Here is a 20,746-nt window from a genome sequence, read left to right as displayed (position 1 = left end):
ACCATATGTTCAGAGCGCAGGACCGGTGGGGCTGAGTCTGGGCTGCAGGACAGGAAAGCATACTTACCTGGCAGAGGAGATACCATGATCACGTAGGTGGTTTTCCCAGGGCGAGGCTCACCCATTGCACTTCGGTTGTGTTGACCCCTGCGATTTCCCCAAATGCGGGAAACTCGACTGTATAATTTCTGTTAGTGGGGGACTCCGTTTGCGCTCTCCCCTGATACTGTTGTAAAGAAAAGGCTATATAAGTAGCGTTTGTGCCTCTAGCTAACTGAAATACACGTGGGAAATATGTACTACCGGATTTTTATTTTCCTCTTCGCATGCACCTGTTTTTTCCTAACTGATAAGAAAATTGGTATTGGCTTTATAGAAGTTATCCTTAGGAAATCAGGTACTATGTTAATGAGAAAACGTCGAAAGCTTTGAAATTATGAGTTTTTTTTTACCTGAAAGCCTGAGTACTTTTTGGCAACAGTCAAAATCTAGGTTGGTACTCCACTCTACCTTTTTTTCCCCCTTGGTTCTTGTGCTTAACATGCACCAGACCCTGACTCGGGAACAGCCCATCCCTTCTCAAAGAGTGTTTTAAATTACCCCTAATTGATACCGTTGTTAGGAAGCAATTCTCTCTCTCTCTCTCTCTCTCTTTCTCTCTCTCTCTCTCTCTCTGTCTCTGTCCCTCCTCAGGTGTTTTTACTGTCACACACACACACCCCTCATCCTAGTGGAATATCGTCTTCCCAACACGCTCCAGTCGCTTACTAGTCACCATTCTCTCGGATATGCCTTGGGGTTCCACCGGGCTCCGGATCCTCTGATGCCCGCGGTGCGTAGCCACACGTACACCCCCAACCAACCCTCGCCTCGCCGGTCCCTCTCCACTCCAGGTCAAGTTCGTCCACCTCTTCCGTCCGGACTTTCTGAGCAAGGGCACCACACTCGCCGCCTTTCCCACGCAGGCCCCGCCGAGGTTCCAGCACACACCAGCCCCTCTCACGTCCGTGCTCGGGGTCTGCAAAGGACCGGACCCTAAAGCACACTTGGGCTCCTTCCCCGACCCCCGGGTGGCGGCGGGGTCTTAACGTACGCGCGAGGTCGGGAAGCGGGGCGTCCGGGCGTCCGGGCGTCCGGGCTGTTGGCTTTGAATCTTCCAGCTCCGGTTGCTCGGCTGCGGACGGGGGGTCTTCCCAGGTGTGGCCGCTGCGGTGTCGCCGGACTCACTAAGGAGACAGGGCATTCGCTTAGGCATCGTCTCTGTGGTGCAATCGGTTAGCGCGTTCGGCTGTTAACCGAAAGGTTGGTGGTTCGAGCCCACCCAGGGACGATGGCTCTCAGGCTTTAAACAGTCTAAAAACACAGGTCAGTCGCTCGTGTGCGAGCATGTTGATTGTTAGTCTGAAAGTGCACGCTTCTACCGCTTTCTCAGCTAGCCTCCAAAAATTCCTTACTAAAGTGCCTGTCGTACGTTTTTACGGCCTGGCCCGCTGGCAGGGAAAACGACAAAGCTAATTTTTATTTTGGGCGGGAAGGGTGACACCTGTGTACCCCACCTGCTGTCTTTAGTTGACTTGGGGATGGGTAGAATGGGAACCCTTTCTTAATAAAGGAAAATTATGGAAAACAAGTCACCAAAGCACAGGAAACGGACCAGATTTTAATAAAACAGATAAAGTACACCACCGGCTAAAGATTTGCGTACGACAAGGGCGATCTCAACGTAATTCCAAATCACAAACCTTAGAACCGATTTCGAAAACCATGTGGTGTGGAAACGCCAAAATAAACCACAGAAACGGGCAAGCCCGGAGGTGTTTGGTAAAGGAATCCGGGAACTGGCGGTGATGGTTTTGGCCTCTGTAGGCGGGCAGCGTCTAGGAAAGCTCTGGACTGCTGGTTTGCTCCCCAGCTCTTCGGAAGGACCCCAGGACAGTTCGCCCCCTACCCAGGTACCCCAGTCACCGTGGAGAGGAGGGCGATGGAGGGCTATCAGGTGCTTGGGGACAATAGTACACCTGCAAGAGTGGCATCGAACCACCGACTTCACAGTTAGCGACCGCCCTCACCACCCAACTGAGGCACAGATGCGTTCACTTGTGCGGGCGCTGCTCCCAAGCTCCCAACCCAGCTGCGTTGGAGAAATCACTTCTGCAGGACAGGCCGGTCAGAAGTCTCGAAAACCAGCTCAGGCTGGCCTGCGCTCAGTGCTGACCTCCGCCCCAGCACCGATGCCAGAAGGGAACAGATGCACATCTGGACTGAGCCACGGTCTTATAGTACTCTGTGTTGTGGCTGCAGCAATCTGGGTTCGAATCCGAGTCATGGCACTATTGTCTCTCTTGCCCATCCCAGCATACTGCTCTCTTACCCCCTGCACCCCACGCCAAGCTAATTTAATGTCTTGCCACAGACTCCAGTCTTCCTTGTTCAAGCCCAGTTGACCGAGGAACTCAAACATTATCATTATGGTTTGCTGCTTGCAGTCTTCTCTGTCAATCACACAGTCTCAGGTGAACTCACAAAATCGCCTTCACTGTCAATCACCATAAGACTCTCACTCAAGTCTGGGATAACATGACCCCCACCCCCCCACCCCCCCCCCCCCGAGGAAATAAGAAAAAGAACACACCAATTGAAGGTCGTGGGCTACATTCTTAGGTAAACATTCTGACACTAGAACAAGACAAAGAAGGCTCAGCTCACACCCTAGACCAAAATATTCTGTAGGCAAACCACTCCCTGGGTGGAATCCATTGTTATCTCCTTAGGGTAGGACCTTAGTCAGATCCTTAGACTTTCGTTTGGGATAGAAACACATCTATTTCTCTATTCATGAAATACAAGGTCTGCATATTAGCCACACCTGCGGACAATAACCTTGAGAGAGCAGAACTCTAGGCTCTAAATCTAGTTGGGATCATTATCTGAGGTAGAATCAGACTGTCACCTTGAAGGAAAAGAGCTAAGTTCCAACTCTCTGACCTTTGCTCAAGGTGAAAATACGCTCACTTTTTCGGGCCCCAGAGTCTATTGGAGTCTGTCTCTCCTTAGCTCTCAATAATAAGGCACAACCTGTGATGAGGATCAAACCAGCCAAACACAAAAACTGTCCCTTCAGCAGTGGCCGGGATGCAGCACAGGGCACTGACTTGTGGAGGGAAAGCGCTTCTACTTCGATCCCACACTGCAGAATCAGGACGTCATAAAAACTGACCATGTTTAAGTTACATGCTCAGTACACGACACACAGCCTCCACAGGCACACATGTACACGACACACAGCCTCCACAGGCACACACGTACACGACACACAGCCTCCACGGGCACACATGCACACGACACACAGCCTCCACGGGCACACATACACACGACACACAGCCTCCACAGGCACACACGTACACGACACACAGCCTCCACAGGCACACACGTACACGATACACAGCCTCCACGGGCACACACGTACATGACACACAGCCTCCACGGGCACACACGTACACGACACACAGCCTCCACGGGCACACATGTACATGAAACACAGCCTCCGTGGACACACATGTACATGACACACACAGCAAAATTCTAATTGGTTTTAATAAATAAAAACCCAAGTCAGATATGGAAGTAAATGCTGAAAGATCAAAGAAACAGACCAGACAGCCCCTGGTTCTTACCTCTAACAAATCCTCTGACTGAATGGGTGATCCTGTCTCACCCAAGTACTGAAGTTAGTAACCTTTCCACGTGATTGTGTGAATTACCAAATCTTTGTTTGGGGAATAAAGAGAAAGTCACATTAGAGACAAAAATCACATAACTATGTTGTTGTTTTGTTTACAGAGGACTTGTTTTGGCTTTAGAGACAGCATCTCACTTTGTAGCCCTGGCTAGCGTGGAGCTCACTCTACAGACCAGGCTGGCCTCGAAATCACACAAATCTACTTGCCTCTGCTTCTGAGTGCTGGGATTAAGGCCGGGCACACCCTGTGGGCTATGTGATTTCTGTTTTACGTGTACAAGTGTTTTGCCTGAAGTGTGTAGCATACCGAGTATATGCCAAGTGCCTGCAGAGGCCAGAAGAGGGCTCTGGATTTCTTGGAACTGGAGTCGTGGCCTTTTGCTGGACAGTTTGTGGATGCTGGAGAATATAGCTGGGTCCCTACAGACAGCAACTGCTCCTAACAGCTGAGCCACGTCTTTAGCTCCCAATACAGTAGTTTGTTGAAATAAGGAGCGGAGGGCTGCGTCCCCGGTACCCGGCCGCCCCCACGGCTAGCTTTACCCGAAATAATTACACGGAAACTGTATTCTTTTAAACACCGCTTGGCCCATTTCTATCTAGCCTCTTCTAGGCTAGCTCTCGCACCTGGACTAGCCCATTTCTAATAATCTGCTGTAGCCCACGAGCTGGCTTAACAGGAATGATCTTAACCTGCCTCTGTCTGGAGTGTGAGAATCATGGCGACTCACTGACTCAGCTTCTTTCTCCCAGAATTCTGGGTGGGCCTAGCAGGAGCTGAATCACATCTGCCTGGGAGAGAGGAGCATGGTGTCTCTGTCTGAGGCATCTTACATCACTTCCTCTTCCTCACAGCATTCCGTACTGTTTACTCCGCCTACCTAAGGGTTGGCCTATCAAATGGGTCTAGGCAGTTTCTTTATTAATAAGAAATCACTCCCACATCAGTAGTTTGAAATTTTCTTTTAACAAAATTGTGTTTTTTAATCTACCAAATATTAATAGCATGGATAGCAATGAGAGGTGAGACCTGTCAAATATCAAGACTTGTATGTTTGTGGGCTTAACTAAATATAACTCCCCTTTCTCCCCGCTCACTATATAACTGTCCACAATCTTAACACTAACCAATAAAATCCTAATAAACTAATTCCAATGCTATAGAATCATTACCACAAGCTTCTTAATGTGTCTGAAATTTATCTATTTTTAAAAATGCAAACATTCCTACGAACTCCAGAGAGCCAAATTGGACCCAAATGAACAGACCAGACTTGCCCAGAATAAGTATCGTTTCCTTCCTTGATCTTGGGACTCCTGGGAAACTCCCTCCTCTATCTTGGGGACTCTGGGGACCCCCTTCCATCTTGGAACCTTCCTCCCCTGATCACCAGGATCTCAGATTTTATCCCCAGGATCTAAACGTAATCTTCCGCATTGCCAGCATCTTGTCAGGGTCAAGCTGCCAGCCAGCCAGTTCCACAAAGCCTGGAAAACACTGAAGTAACCAGCTACCCCCAGGATGTGGCCAAGCACCCCAACTTCCCAATGCACACAAACCAACAGGAAGCAGTCTTGAGAGACGCGACGCCTCATTCCCACCCATCTGCTACCCTTAACCCCCGAATCTTTATAATAAACAAAAGGGTGAAATGTCAGCATTTCCGTCACTTAGCGTTATGGCAAATGTCGAGCCACCCCAAGAGTAGGCACTTCCGGGATCCACGGCCACGCATGCATCATCCAACATTCTGGCAACTTACATAGCCACCCAGGACCCTCAAGCCCTGTGTGATCTTCATTTGCTCCTGTCAAAGCTACAGCAACAAACGCTATGACCCTATGCGCACGCGCCAGGCAGTGTCAGTGTCTAACCACTGGAACCGCCCACTCCACGCACGTTTTCTTCTCAGCATCAGCTCTCCCCAGGCCTGCGCGCACGCGTCTCTCTCTCTCTCTCTCTCTCTCTCTCTCTCTCTCTCTAATAAACTCTTTTTTTAAAAAAAAATTTGTTTATTTATTATGTATATAATATTCTGTGTGTATGCCTGCAAGCCAGAAGAGGGCACCGGACCTCATTACAGATGGTTGTGAGCCACCAAGTGGTTGCTGGGAATTGAACTCAGGAAGAGTTCTGGAAGAGCAGCCAGTGCTCTGAGCCATCTCTCCAGCCCCCTCTAATAAACTCTTAAAGTGGATTCACTTGTATGTCTTGTGATCCGTTCTTGCGGCCGGTAATTTTACCTTTGTGATGTGTATGTTCATCATTGGATGAGTATTTCAGCTGAATCATTCTATCCTTCTTTGCACCTGAAGCTACAGATAAATTCTTGTTCCAAAAACATTGTAGAAGAGAAAGTGCATGTATGACGTCATGATAAACAGTATGATCATCTGTAATCCTTAAAATGCTGTGTTATGTCTGCACGTGGGCTAAAGAGGTTTTAAGGGGGTCAGACAGGGTGGTACCAAGCTCTTATTGCATCACTATGTAGATAGACCCTGTCTGGAGTGGTGTTGGTGGTGGCTTGAGGGGGAGTGCAGAGAGGCAGAGAAGGACAGAGAGGGAGAGGTTTTAAAGGGACAGATAGATGGCTTATAGACAAGGGCGAGGACACTTGCCATCAGGTCTGACCATCCAAGAGCTTGATCCACGGAGCAAGCATGGCAGAAAGAGATCCGACTGCTGCAAACTGTCTGCTGGCCTCCACATGCGAGTCATGGCACATACGCACCTGTCCCTCCCCCACAAACACAACGCAGAAAAGGGAGTGCTTATTTATTTTATGTATGTGTGTTTGTGCCTGATTGTATGTGTGTGCACGACACACATGCAGGAGACCGAGAGAGGGCAGAGTGGATCCCCTGGACCAGGAACACAGACTGGGGTCACCCCAAATTCCATGTCCAGACTTAGTGTCAGTCTCATGGTGTTTCTGTAGAAGAGAACAGAGAAATCCATACATCAAGAGCCTTGTAAAATGCAGTGGTGGAGACATGAGGTGGGCAGGTTCCAGCGAAGCTGGAGACCTCAGCTGCAGGGCTGGCTACCCTTGCTGCCTGGCTTCTCTGACTTCGTGTTGATTGAAGATAGGGGTTTGTCGCTACACACGGAAACCAGCTATAAGGCTGTTAGGTCACGGCGGTGAGCAGCCATCGACTATTTGGGAATTGGAGATAATTCAAGATGATTTGTCTCTGATCCTGCAACACTCCATCCAGCTCTCCGCAAGCAAAAAAATTCACTAAGCAAACGGGAAAAGAGGATGGGTGTGATGTCACCCGTGGGTGCCGGTTGGAGGCGTGGTCTATGCAGATGAGGGGCGCGCAGGGGCTGTCCTGTCCGCAAACTCTGCGGGAACACGCTGGATTTCCAGCGCGGCGTGGAAGGGTGCCTTGGCCCGCGGAGAGCATCGAGTCGAAGGAATGGGGTGCGCGTCCAATAAGGTCCTGGAGTATGCGCGGCGAAGTGACCGTGTGTTCAGAGTGCAGGGCCGGTGCAGCTGAGTCTGGGCTGCAAGACAGCAAAGCATACTTACCTGGCAGGGGAGATACCATGATCACGTAGGTGGTTTTCCCAGGGCGAGGCTCACCCATTGCACTTGGGGTGTGTTGACCCCTGCGATTTCCCCAAATGCGGGAAACTTGACTGCATAATTCCTGTTAGTGGGGGACTGCGTTCGCGCTCTTCCCTGATACCTCTTGTTTTAAAAAAAGGCCTTTTTCTTCCTACAGCTGTTTTTCCTCTTGGTCTTTTTTTATTCTTTTCTATGCTTCTAAATATGTGGTCAAAAGTGCCAAGTTAACTTAAGGTCTTAACCTTACAAGTGACATCTTTAGGAAGTTGGTCCTTAGACTCAGGAGAACATTTCTTCAATTTTGAACTTTTTGTCTTAAAGTCCAGGAGCACTTGTCTTAAACTTTGCTTTGAGACTCCAGACTCTCCTTAATTCTTTTCTGCTCTTAACCCGCACCAGACCCGGGCTCGGGACCAGCACACCCCTAGCTGAAAGACAGATATCTTTGCTAGGAATTCATTCTTCTGATTCATTCAAAACAAAACACCCCTCATGATTTTATTGTCTTCCTAACATAAATTGCCTTCAAACTACATCAGCTCAGTTCAAACGCACCGTTCTCTCTGAGGTGTCCTAGGGCTCCACCTGGCTTCTCCGCCAGTCTCCGCGGTGCGTATCCCCCAATCCCACCCCCAGGCCACCCCCGCCCCCGTCGGACCCTCTCCACTCGGGGTCAAGTTCGTCCATCTCCCTCCCGTCCGAACTCCCTGAGCACTGGCACTGCACTCGCCGCCTTTCCCACGCCGTCCACGCGGAGGCTTCAGCACACACCCGGGGTGACCAGCCGTCGGGCGTCCGTGCTCGAGGTCTGCAAAGGACCGAACCCTGAGGTTCACTTGGGCTCCTTCACGGAGTCCTGATGGGCGCCCTGAAAAAGACTCTGCCAGCGTGGAGTCCTAGGCGGCCCCGTCCCAGCGTCCCGGAGGCGCCGGGTTCATAACGTTCGCGCGAGCTCGGGAAGCTGCCGTGGGGCCGGCAGGGAGCCCGGCAAGTTGGCTTCGAGGGCTCCTGTTCCGGATGCTCGGCCGCGACACGGTGGACATCACAGGTGTGACTGCCATGGTGATGTCTGACTCACCAAGGAGAGGCGGCTTTGTCATGTCAAAGTCTCTGTGGAGCAATGCGTTATTGCGTTGTGCTGTTAAGCGGGAGGTTGGTCGTTCGAGCCCACTCAGGGACTAGGATCTTTGGGCGTTTAACAAAGAGCTTTCTAAATTTACAGTTCCTTGTGTGCTGACTTGGCAATGGAAACACTCCTACTTCTCTGAAATACCGGAAGCCCACTAAATAAGAAAAAAAAAAAGCCCTATGGACTTAAGGTACCTAAGGCCTTACCTTTCTGCTTTCTGTCACACGCTATTTATGGCCTGTACTGAGGCAGGGTAAACAATAAAGCCAAGTTTTATTTTGGAGGGGAGAGGGGGAGGAGGACACCTGTGGACAACCCCCACCTGCTGTCTTTGGTTTATTTTGGGATTGATATAGTGGAAATCCTTTCTTAATAAAAGAAAATTATGGAAAACAAGTCACCAAAGCACAGGAAACGGACCAGATTTTAATAAAACGGGTAAACTTTACACCACCGGCTAAAGATACACATATGACAAGGGCGACGACAACGTAATTCGTAATCACGAACCCTAGAACCGATTTATTCCTAAGGCCAAGCCGTGTTTAGTAAGGAGTCCAGGGACTGGCAGTGATGGTTTTGGCCTCTGTAGGCGGGCGGCGTCTACTGAAGGCTCTAGACCGCTGGTTTGCTCCCCAGCTCTTCGGAAGAACCACAGAGCAGTGCGTGCCCTCCGCAGGTGCCCCAGCCACCGCGGAGAGGAGGGCGATGGAGGGCTATCAAGTGCTTGGGGGAAAAACTGCACCTGCAAGAGTGGCATCGACCCACTGACTTCACAGTTAGCGACTGCCCTCAACACCCAACCGAGGCAGTGCAGCTCCCAACCTCAGTGGCTTTGGAAAAAATCACTTCTGTAGGACAGACCGGTTGAAGGAAGCCTCGGAAACCGGTCTGTGCCGGGCTGAGCTTGACTGAGGCTCAGGCGAGCACCTACCACAATCAGGCGCGTGGCTGCCCGTGACCTTATAGTGGTTAGTACTCTGCGTTGTGGCCGCGGCAACCTCGGTTCGAATCCGAGTCACGGCAGTTGTTGTCCTGTCAGTCTGGTGTGCTGCTTTCTTGCCCCATGCAGCCCATGCCTAGCTAATGTCTTGACACAGACTCCACTCTCCCTAGTTCAAGTCCCGTGGACATGGAGGAACTCAAGATAGTATTATTACAGTTTGCTCTCTCTCTCTCAGGCAGGCTCACAAAATCACCTTCACTGTCATTCACCCTAAGACCGAGGTCTTTAATTTTAATTGGGCAGGTAGATTTGGTGAGCAAAAGGGGGCTTTGGATGATGGGACTTTAATAATTGATTGCTAGACCTTGGTCTGTGGTCAACCTCAGAAGGGAAAAGGTCACATAAGGGAACATACCTTTTGGGATTTTTCTCCAGCACTGGGAAAGGAAACCAAACCTCACACACACTGGGCACTCTACCTCTGAGCTATAGCCCACGACTGACCCTGCACTAGCGAAGCTGAGGCAGGGGGTTAGAAGTTCGGACTAGCAGGGCTACTCATCAAGACCAAGTCTCAAACGAAGACATAATAAAGAACACACAAATTCAGAGGAAGGCAGAGATGAAGACTAGTGGGATGTGACCCGAGACTCAGGCCATCCACGTCCCAGATCCTGGAAGAGGCAGGAAAGAGCCTCTACTTGCATCCTCTAAAGAAAGCAGTCTCCAGGATTTGGGACTTTGGGTCACCAGAACCAGAAAATCCATCCCTGTTGCTTTAAGTGATGTGGATTGTAGCCACTTATGACAACCCAGAACCCACTTCTAGGTTCCCAGGAAGGTAGACATTTATTAATTAGAGCTCACCATCTGAAATAACACAGATCACTTGACAGACTCATCAGTCCTAAGATGCAAGTACCATATTTTGGTGGAGAACGTCCCGAGATCTGGAGAACAAGCAATTCAGGCTGACCACGGATTGGCTTCCCTTACAAGGACTGTCAGGATACTTAGAATGTTGGTGATGGCTATAAAACACCTGTATGGTGCAAGAACTCTGAGTCTCTCCCCTGGCCTGCCCTTCCCATGCTCACTCAAAGCTAGCAGCGCCACCTATTGAAGAGCATGGGAATTGGAACAGGTGGCTCCAGACCAAGGAACTTGGCTTTTGTTTGCTGGTTGACACAGCATAGCAGTGATCTACAGCATGTTTTGCACCATAATTGTAATTGTATGTATGTGTGTGAGTGTGTGTGTGTGTGCTTGCATCTGCATAGCTAACGACTTCTCTAGATGGTGCACACTGACTTCTGGTTGACACTACTCTCTCCTCAGTCTATTGATTCAAGGTTGGGGCCATCATACTCTTTCTACGACTGTTTGCTTTCAATATCTGAAGGCTCACCTGGGCTCAGTGGATCCAGGTAGACCTGCCAAGAGCTAGTCACATCTTCACTACCAACCTCATAGCTTGAGTTGTGAGATCCAGCCATGATAATCTAAGTCTGGGCAGAAAGGAAGTTCTTTACTTCCTCCAACCATTATCACCTGGGACTCTGGCCAGCGATGAATTTAAATGGAGTCTGGAGTCTTAATAGTTTACCCTGAGACAATGCCTGGCAGGCAGAGATTACCTGACCCCTACCCAAGAGCAGACCATTCAAAGGATATTCCTGGCATTCCAAGCACTGTAGATAGGAAACACCTGCCAGCACTTCCCCAGGACACCCCTAGATAAATGTCAGCCAATGAGGGGTCCTGAACCTCAGAGACCCCTCACCCCCACCTTTACTACTATAAAAACCCAATTCTAATTGAGCTCGGGGCTCTCCAGATATTCCAATATGTTGGACATGCAGAGAGACCGAGTTTGCAAACTTGATTAAAATAAAGGCCTTTTGCTTTTACATACGGGACTCGGGCTCCTTCGTTGGCTTTTGGGGGGACCCTCAGATTTGGGCATAACAGAGTGAGCTCTAGTGACACTCTGAGTGAAATTTTCATCACTTCCTATGTGTCTTCTCTTTTTTTTGAACCCTCCAGTCTCTAAAAGTCTGAGGATCGGCACCAGTGCTCGTTCACTTCAGAGATCTCATCTGTTCTACTCCCTTTATCCTGACCTCATTTCTAGGCATCCTTTGTTTCTCATGTTACTTGAGTATGAATCTTAAGGAGGGAAAAGCCATCCCTGGGCAGTGGTTGGGAAGTGATCGTTCAGTTTCTCACATAACACCTGAGAAGCAGAGAGCTAGATTTCTGGCTTTAGGAAGACAATGTGCCTAAAGGCTTCCCCGGTGTCCCCAGAGAGGCTCTTGGAAATGGCACCTTAGTTTCAGGTCACTTTTGGGTGAAGTAGTTAGCAGGGGTGAAGAGCTGTATCATATGACATCAGCAGTCCCCCACCTGGACATTCTACTGTATCCTGGAGAGCCTGGAATTCTGTGATGTCACCTGTGTTGTGGCAACGCCAACTGCCCTTGAGGCATTCGTTCAGTGCCTGTGTGGTTCACCCACAGCCATGCTGACACGACTCAACAGGCTGCTTGGGAGACAGGATGGAGAGCGCAGGGAGGCCAGAGAGAGGCACAGGGAAGATGGCCTTCAGTCTCCGAGTCACACATCAAGGAATAAATGGTTCTGGAGAAAGCGCAGTGAGTCCTGGGCAGGGGACAGGGATTCCTGAAGGATGAAGGCTTTAGTTGATCCTTTCAGGAGTGGGACTCAGGAGGTGGGAGTTCCTGGGAAGCGATGTCCCCTTCTGCTTTTCTGAGTTACTAAAGAGCAGGCCCAGAGTTGAGGATTTCTGATGGTGTGTGTGGCAGAGAGCCAGGGATGGTCAAGGCTTCAATTGCTGTGCTGAGGGCCCTCTGCTTTCCCTTGGCCTCTGCGTGGGAAGCACCGAGGGACCACAGTGGTTCCAGTTCCAGCCCTGCCCTTCACCGTCACTGGATTTCTTTTGCTTGTGTGTCGCTAAAAAGAGGGAGAGTAACGTCCCCCAGACAAGCTCCCAAATAAATCACACACAGAAGCTTCTTCTTTCTTCTGAATGCCTGCCCTTAGCTTGGTATGTTTCTTCTCAGCTCTTCTTGACTTAAATTATCCAGACTACCTTTGGCCTCTGGGCTTTTATCTTTCTCTTCTGTAAATCTTACTTCCACTCTTATTCCATGGCTGCTGAGTGAGTTGGTGATTGGCCCCTAGAGTCCTCCTCTCTTGTTCTTGGGCTCCTCCTAATTCTCCTCTCAGAGTTCACCTTCTATTTATACTCTCTGCCTGCTAGTGCCACCTATTTCTGCTCCTGTCTCACTATTGGCTTTCCATCTCTTTATTAGGACCATCAGGTATTTTAGAAAAGCACAGTAACACAGCTTCACAGAGTTAAACAAATGCAGCATAAAGGAAAGTTATACACCTGAAAATAATATTTCCCAACATTGATGGACATATCGAGCAATGATGAGGGTCCCAACTTGAGGATAGTTGTTCTGCTCTTTGTGGACTTCAGTGGGCTCCACGCATTCCCTCTTCCTCAGGCTTCTTCTGGGGACTCAACATGGTCTCTCATGGCCCTGTACCATCTAACTGTACAAATTCACTGATGTTTATCTACCTACAGGGAGTACTGGAAAGGCACGGACCTCAGCCTCCCTCACTGAGCAGGAGCAGCAGATGAACAAGGTTGATGAACTGAGCCTTCAGCTCCAGATGATGACCAATGAGAGGAACGAACTTCGTGCAATCCTGGCCAACTATACCAACAATGATTTGAACAACAGGTAGTCATTATGTCCAGTTCTCTGGTGACTGTCTTGACCCCCCTATGTCAACCCCAGCATTCCTCATGTCACCTGAGGCTGCACCTCCAAGGTGTCCTCCTTCCCAAACTACTTTTCCCGAGTGCATCTGAGAGGCAGAACTGAAGCCGGGGTAGGAGTGAGATGGGGACACAGGCTGTTCTGCTTCCTCCCAATGAAAAGCAGAGCCTGTGTCCTGAGTCACATTCTATGGATGGGGCAGCAGTGTGTGAGCTCACAACACGCATTTCAAAGAGGCCTTGACAGGTGTTGACTTGTGGGATATGCTGGGTGCTGAGTTCATGGGAGTCTTTGTATTTGACTGGGAGATTTCTAGCTGGTTGCTCTGGGAGCAGGGCCTGACCCCACTTGGTTTATCTTAGTGTGTGACTGGAAGGCCTGGAGCTCATCCTGGCATCTCTCTGCTCTTGTTCCTTATACTCTGAGATAATGCCACCTACCTGCATGTCTCTGGCATTCTACTTGTGTATGGGTTTATGTGTGTGAAGAGCTAACAGGCCCAAACATTGCCAATATGGCAGTGGCAGATTTTGCCCTTTTCACTTCCCTCTCACTTGATATAACGTTAAATCAAATTTCTAAAATTTGTCCTCCAGGTTCATACCATTATTTGACCACTGACTCATTCCTGAAGCCAAACACAAAGGTCCAGCAATCAAAATTCACTATTTGGCTATTCTGGCTAAGCTGTCCAATCAGGTCTCACCAACTCATCCTAGCACAGACTTCCCCTTATCTTCTTAAAAACCCACTGCTGAGAAAAAACACTGGTTGCTTGCTCTCAATTCTTGCCTGATTCAGAGGCAGCGTACCTATTCCATGATTGCTCTTCTGAGTCCATAAATCTCCTTTGTGCTGTGGTGTCTGGTGTGTTCTGTACTGTCTCTGAGGGGTTCCCTGACAGTGTGTGTGTTCATGTGTTTATCTGTCCAGATCCTGTGAGTCAGAGATTGGTAGCAGGGCTGAGGATCTGTCTGACTCAGAGTCTCAGGTGATATAAGTGCTCAGGCCCTGGAGTCCCACTTTGAGCATCCCTGCCCTCATTCTTTGTGCTCGCCTTGGTGACTGAATGGAATTCCCTGGGGAGTTTATAGAGTCATTGTACTGTACGGTCTCCTCCATGGAAATCCTGATTATGAGTTCTGAGTATCCTTGTGATAACAGGAACACAGAATAAATATTTTTTTTTCTGAAGACAGGAGACATGACATCAGAGTTTTCAGGTAGGCCCAGACCCATAGCACAGACTCCTGGGACATCTTATAAAGAGCTAGTTTGTTTCTCCAGGCCTATGAGAAAGCTCATGTAGCCCTGTCTGTCTCCATCCTGATGCTCTGCCTTCCTGGCCCTGGAGCAGTTTATCAAGTCTAATAAATATCAACAGGTCTTAGTACCTAGGATTCAGGACATGACATCTAGTGCACTAGGATAATCCAAGACCCAGCCGTAATTCATGTGTTCATGGGGTTCTGATGACTGTGTTCATGGGGTTCTTTGTTCCTGGTCCCATGCTCTACCACAGGCTGAATTCTGAGCTTGAGGAGCTGAAAATGGATCATCAGAAGGAGACGTCAGAGCTGGAGAAATTCCCCAAGGAAATTAGTGAGGACTCTTGCAAGTGCAAGGAGCTGACTGAGAAGACAATCTCATACAGGTGAGTGTCTGATTGGATGGGACCCCGTACTTGGGAAGGACAGCTGCTGCACTTATTTCTCTTTGAACCAGAGTGAGGGCTGTGCTTCTAGCTTGTCCTCCAAGACTGATTTCTCCCAATTGCAAGGAGTCTGAGAGCCCCTCCCAACACTGTCCTGTCACCTCTCAGAACTTCTAGATAGAAAACATGGTTTGCACCATGAATGGTGTCTGGGACTTTAACAGGGACTTAAAGAGCCTGTTGATATGGGACACAGATGTGGAATGTATTCCTCTTGGGTCCTCTGTCCTCCCTCAGAAGGTTTGCTCTATACCTGATAATGTTCTCCCAAAACCATGATCAGTGTAGGACCGGCATGTGTTAGGGGTGCAGAATCCTGTTCTCAGAGGTACATCATCTTGGTGATACTGACATAGCTAATGTGGGCTGCAGTCTGGGACTGTCTGAGGACATAGAACCTTGCAAGGAAGGTGGTATTAGTAGGTAGGAGTGGCAAATGGAGATGGACTGGAGCTCATCATTATTTGTGATGGTTAAGCACCCTCCACAGCCGGCTTCTGAGGGAAAGGACACAGATGAAGGAAAAAGTGGGCATGTTGAGAGAGGACAACAGAAAGCTGCAGCAGGAGCAAATCTTCCTGCAAGAGTCCTGTGAGGAGACAAAGAAGCTCTGTGAGGAGGCCCTTGAGAAGATCTGTGACCTCTTGACAAAGCAGCAGCAGGTAAGCTGAGGCAGCAGGAGCAAGCTGCCCACCTATCTAGCCACAAACCCACACCCATGTACACTGCCATATAACCGTCCATTCAGTTACTCAGCTGACCACCTCCATTCCATCTAAGAGTTCATTTATGGGATCCTTCACAAGTCTTTCTGGGGAGTAACCTCTGGGAAGACACAACCTGACTGGAAAAGAAACCATCCTGCTCTGGTAGAAGCTGCAGTTCTTTGAGGGGATTTGTAAATCACATATCACACACCTACATGTCAGTATGTAGGAAGGGTTCTATGCTGGGAGCCACATAGGGAGAATCACAGAGCTTTGAGTGAGTGAGTGAGTGAGTGAGTGAGCGAGCGAGCGAGCGAGCGAGGACAAGGACCTGGGGATCATTTGTTTGCTAGAACATAATATTTTTGTTCTGCTTAAGCTACCAGGCCAGAGCTCTTTGGATCTCCTGTCTCCTCACAGGTAGAGATTCCTATCTTTTTCTGTCTCATCTTATTGCTAACTGCTTTGTTTTATAAGGAAGACAAAGAACTATTTTGGAACTAATGTGTTTTGTAAAAGAAAATTCAAACCCCAGAGCTATTTTGAAAATAAAAAGTAGATCTTTCCTTTCACCGAACTGAGGCAACCTCCCAGGAAATGTCTGGTTTGTCTCATTGGCTTCACAACACAGAACCTGCAGTCAGTCTCTTTGCTGACATTGTGATGCTCACTCTATCATGCGCATGGTTATGTCTTAGTACAGATCCCTCATAGTTGTACAGAGAGCTGCATTTCAGAACAACACTGTGCTGACCTCACTGGGCTCCTACTGACTAATCTGAGGCTATTTTCATATTATATGTTCTGTGTTATGGTCCAAAGTTGTTGGGTCATGACCATGGGTCAGTCTCATTCTCTAGTGCTATCAAGGTGTTCTCTGGAGGAGCCTGGGTAAGATTTCTTAGGAGACTATAATGGGTCAGCTTAGAGCTATCGAGAGGCTTCATGTGCAGCTTCTTCCTTTGGGACTTGGTCTTTTGTGGTCAAGCTCAGGTGTGCAGATGTTTTTCACTCACCTGTATGATCAGTGAGTCTTGAGATGAAGAACTTTCCTGGAAGGGGAAAGAAGTTCTGACTAGGGCAGAAGCCAGTGCTAAGAACACTGAGAGACAGCACTGAGGACCGCTGCCTCCCCCTGCAGCAGGAAAGGTGCTGCAACATTGTAGTCTTTTCCTTTGCTTTTCTGGGTTCAGGAGGAGTGTGTGTGTGTGTGTGTGTGTGTGTGTGTGTGTGTGTGTGTTATTGTGTGTGTGTGTTGTGTTTATATGTATCTTTGTGGGTTTGAGAATATGTGTTTAAGCTTCTATATGTGTGTCCACTCATGGAATGATGGACATCTTTAAGGATGACGGAGACCAGTGTTAATAGAAAGTACTGTTCCTGCTCTGGTCAGCATCAGTTTGCATCAGTCACAGAGTACATGGAGCTCCCATCTTTGGCATGTCCACCCAGCTAAGTAGAACAAAGGACCACAAAACTCATGCAGCTAAAAGATTTTCAGGTGTTTGTAGAGACATAAATATTCATCTGCAAAGAAATCCTTTGCAGAAAACCAAGGTAATGCAGGACATTGAGGTGAGAAAGAGGATGCTGAGGTGAATCAAGGTGCCTGAGAGCAGGAAAGCCTGGTTTAGGATGTGTGTCCTTCTCTGTTCTGGGTGAAAGGTGACTGCCCATAACGACTCTGCATCCTGTTTCGTTCTCCTCATCATTGCCTGCTGCCATTTTCCTTTCACCCTTGTCCAATCTTGAGTTGGTTCACTTTGTTTCTGGATCTTGGCGTGGATTTTGTCATTTAGGAGATGCTGAACTGCAGAGGTGTCTCCCCCAGCAGAAGTCCCATAGCCATGCTGAGCTGTGAGAACAGGCTGTCTTAGTGCAGCCCACTCAGGCTCATCATCGTCTAAAGCACTCACTGCATGTTGTGTCTGCAGCGCTCAGAAGCTGCTTTCATTCCAAGCTTCTTTACGCTGAGTTAAAGTTGGCCTGATGGGGGTTGGGAGAAAAGAGGATCCTCAGATATTGCTAGGAAGGAAAATTGTGTAGCCCTGTGAGAAGCTATGTATAATATTTCAGAAACTTGAATTGCAGTCTCCAAATGATGCAGTAATCTCAAAATGAGAATTAAGGGTCACAGAGAATCTAGGGGACACCTGGGTTATAGAAGCATTCCTCAGAGCAACCCAATCCAGAAAATATTCAAATGCCCAACAATGATGAGTAAAAATTCAATGAAGTCAAGTCCTTCCATGGAATATTGCTAAGTATGAAGTAATAGATGTACTATTTGACCAGGAGTCAGTCAGCCTTCTGTTACTTAGAGAAATCCCTGACACAATCATCTCACTGGACGGAAAGGTTTATTTTGACTCCTGCTTGTAGAGATTTTCTGGCTTTCTGAGCTCATTGCTCAAACTCCTTGGGCAGAAAATGAGGTAACCTGTGGTTTAGAGCGTTCTTGTTGGAGGAAGCTGCCCTTCTTGGAGCCACGGGAAAGTACTGAGTGAGAGGAAGGGGCTGGTCCACCATCAGGCAGTGGTCCTGTACCACGGAACTAAGACTTTAATGAACAGACTGGAAAACTTGTATGCAAGCTTAGATAACTGATCAAGGAACCCTGACATCCATCATTTGTGGCCTGGGTGCACAAGGCAAGCACTACATTGACTGCTCTGCCCACTGTGTTTTTCTCCCAGGGACCAGGCGTGCATGTGGTGCATAGACACACAGGCAGGCAAAACCCCCACACATATAAAGTAGACATATAATGAAAATTATCAAAACAAAGACAAAGTACACATTCCTCATCATATCAACACATCCCTGTACCTGGTTTATAATACGGGGGGGTGGGGTGGGCTAATGAAAGTTAACTCTCTTCTTCATAGATTCCCAGGTGATCTCTTCTTCCATATTGTTAACTAGGATCTACACATGTGGATGCAATGCAGTGTGCTTGTATGTGAGCATCCATGTACTTGTGATGAACACGACTGTGTAAGTGTGTTTGTGTTTGTGAACATGCATGCACACTTGTGTACGTGTGCACAGACAACCCTGCCCTAAGAACACAATCCTCTAATGAATAGGAACATCAAAGACTGGAGGAACACCTTCAATTCCTGCTGAAGCGGAAGAAACTGGTTACCCAGCAAAGGGACTTGGCAGGAAAGCTGCAGCATCACTTCACTGAGTCCCAGATGAGGTAGGAGCACGGACTGACAGAAGCAGTTGTAGTCTAGTGGATTCTCTGTTTCGGGGTCTCTGACCTGTTTGGGTTTTAGTCTATTTGGCAAGGCTCCCATCCACATTCAGGGAAAAAATATCTCAGAGTATCGAGTTGCCTAATCACCGGGAAGTTTTGTCCAGAAAACAATATGTTTGGTTTTGGTCTTCTGGGGTTTGTGTCCCCTTCTTCTCCTGTGAGAAGCGGCAGGTAAATTGTGAAGGACAGTGTGTCCTCTGCCACTTTACTTTCCCTCAGAAACATCACATTTAGAGATAAATTTCTAGTCTTTGACTGATTTGAACGCAGCACACTCCTGCTGATTGCAGGCTCTCTGCAGGGTTCGTCAGTTTCCTGTGAGAAGATTTACTCTGCCATAAACAGATTAGGAGTTGACAAATTAGCCCATGCAGGTTCTGGGCTGTAGGAATAATCAGAGCCTTCCCTGCAGTGTTGTGTGGGCTCCACTAGAGGGCAGACATAGAGTTTTACAGGTTGCTCACATTTCACCTGGTATCCAATCAAGGCCAGGAATATCTGACTCAGACATTGATACTCCTCCAAAATAAAGTTTATGGACTGTTGGAAAATATGTTGTTAACAGTGTATTTTCCAGTTCAACTCATAGCAGTTTTTAAACGTTGAAGAAAAAATCCAGTCCAGGGGCCTCTGACCCTTTTCCCTTGATGAAGCAGTCATTGAGCTCAGCTAAAAGGTGATGCTGGGTTGTCTAGCTGGTGGGGACTCAAAAGCTGACATGGCAGGGCCCAACCAGGCCTGTGTTCCAGCTGCCTTCCTCCTCTAGGTTTGAACATCTCCAGCATGAACTGGAACAGACCACAGCCCAGGAGGAGAGCCTCCTGCAGATGGAGCTGCTGCAGCAGGAGCACTATGTGCCAGGCAAGTGAGCCACCATTGAGCCCATTCCCACCAACCAGGGGATTCACAGTGTGGGTTTTCTTCCTTGATTTTTCTTTACTAGGGGTGAATAGCCCCAATTTTGTTCTTGCCAGTGCCCCCAGAGAGACTGTTTCTATGTCTGATTTCTTTTTCTTCTCTGACAGCACCTCGTAAGAGAACTGAGAAGCCCAGAGGAAACCAGAGACACCTTGAAGGCATGACATTCTACACTCCAGGATCCAGGCCTCCTCTGAAAAAGCCATGTCCCTTTCTGCTGTGAGCACAACATTGAGGCAAATACCAACCAATCAACAGAGGATCCAGCCACAATCTGATTCACCTCTGTTGGCTCACAATTTCCAGAGAATAGACTGCATCAGAAATAAGCTTGAGATTCAGAGGACACCCCACAAATTACTCAGAAGCCGAACATCCATCACCAAGTGGGCAAAACCACATGGAGGGAGATACTTGGGTGAGCAAGAGTCATTCTGTCAGCTACTGTCAAGGGCTTTGGCAAGCTGACTCCATATGTGATGTGGAATCTGACAAGGAAGACTCTGTCACACTGCTATCCAGACAGACCACACCCAAAAGCCCAAGATTCTCTCTAGTGCAGAGCTGATGCTGACCCCATATCACTCACAAGTGTTGGTGATGATAATTCACTACAGAGACTAATCCACTTCCTCGTGTCTTATGTTATTGATATGCTTTTTCTTAATATTCCAAGGGAAAGTGGGAAATTTGCTTAATTTTATTTGGTTGGTTGTTTTTGTTATGTTTTAGATTGTTTTGGTTTGGTTTGGTTTATATCTTAGTATATCTGTGCATTAGTTTTTTTTGGTTTTCTTCATTTTAGTGTAAGTTTTTGTTATTTCTTTTATTATTACCATTGTTTTAATAGTTTGCTAAGGTTACACACTGTCTTTAATGATCGCTGTCTTAAAGCCCCCATTGAATAAAATGAATGTTTTATGAGTAAAAAG

General features: G+C 48.1%; 3 non-coding genes across 3 annotated transcripts; all 3 read left to right on the top strand.

Moving 5' to 3' along the window:
- The first annotated feature begins 59 nt into the window (after positions 1-59).
- On the top strand, positions 60-223 carry LOC121438094. The gene has a single exon (XR_005973041.1). It is a non-coding gene; the product is annotated as a U1 spliceosomal RNA (small nuclear RNA).
- A 1,033-nt stretch (positions 224-1,256) lies between these two features.
- Positions 1,257-1,330, top strand: Trnan-guu. Its single transcript has one exon. It is a non-coding gene; the product is annotated as a tRNA-Asn (tRNA).
- A 5,940-nt stretch (positions 1,331-7,270) lies between these two features.
- Positions 7,271-7,434, top strand: LOC121438095. Its single transcript, XR_005973042.1, has one exon. It is a non-coding gene; the product is annotated as a U1 spliceosomal RNA (small nuclear RNA).
- Positions 7,435-20,746: the final 13,312 nt, after the last annotated feature.

The sequence above is a fragment of the Microtus oregoni genome, unplaced genomic scaffold (assembly GCF_018167655.1).
Source record: "Microtus oregoni isolate MIOR12 unplaced genomic scaffold, Mior012 000054F_ref0000373, whole genome shotgun sequence".
In the NCBI taxonomy this organism is placed as follows: Eukaryota; Metazoa; Chordata; class Mammalia; order Rodentia; family Cricetidae; genus Microtus; species Microtus oregoni.
This window is presented reverse-complemented; position numbering and strand designations above follow the sequence as displayed.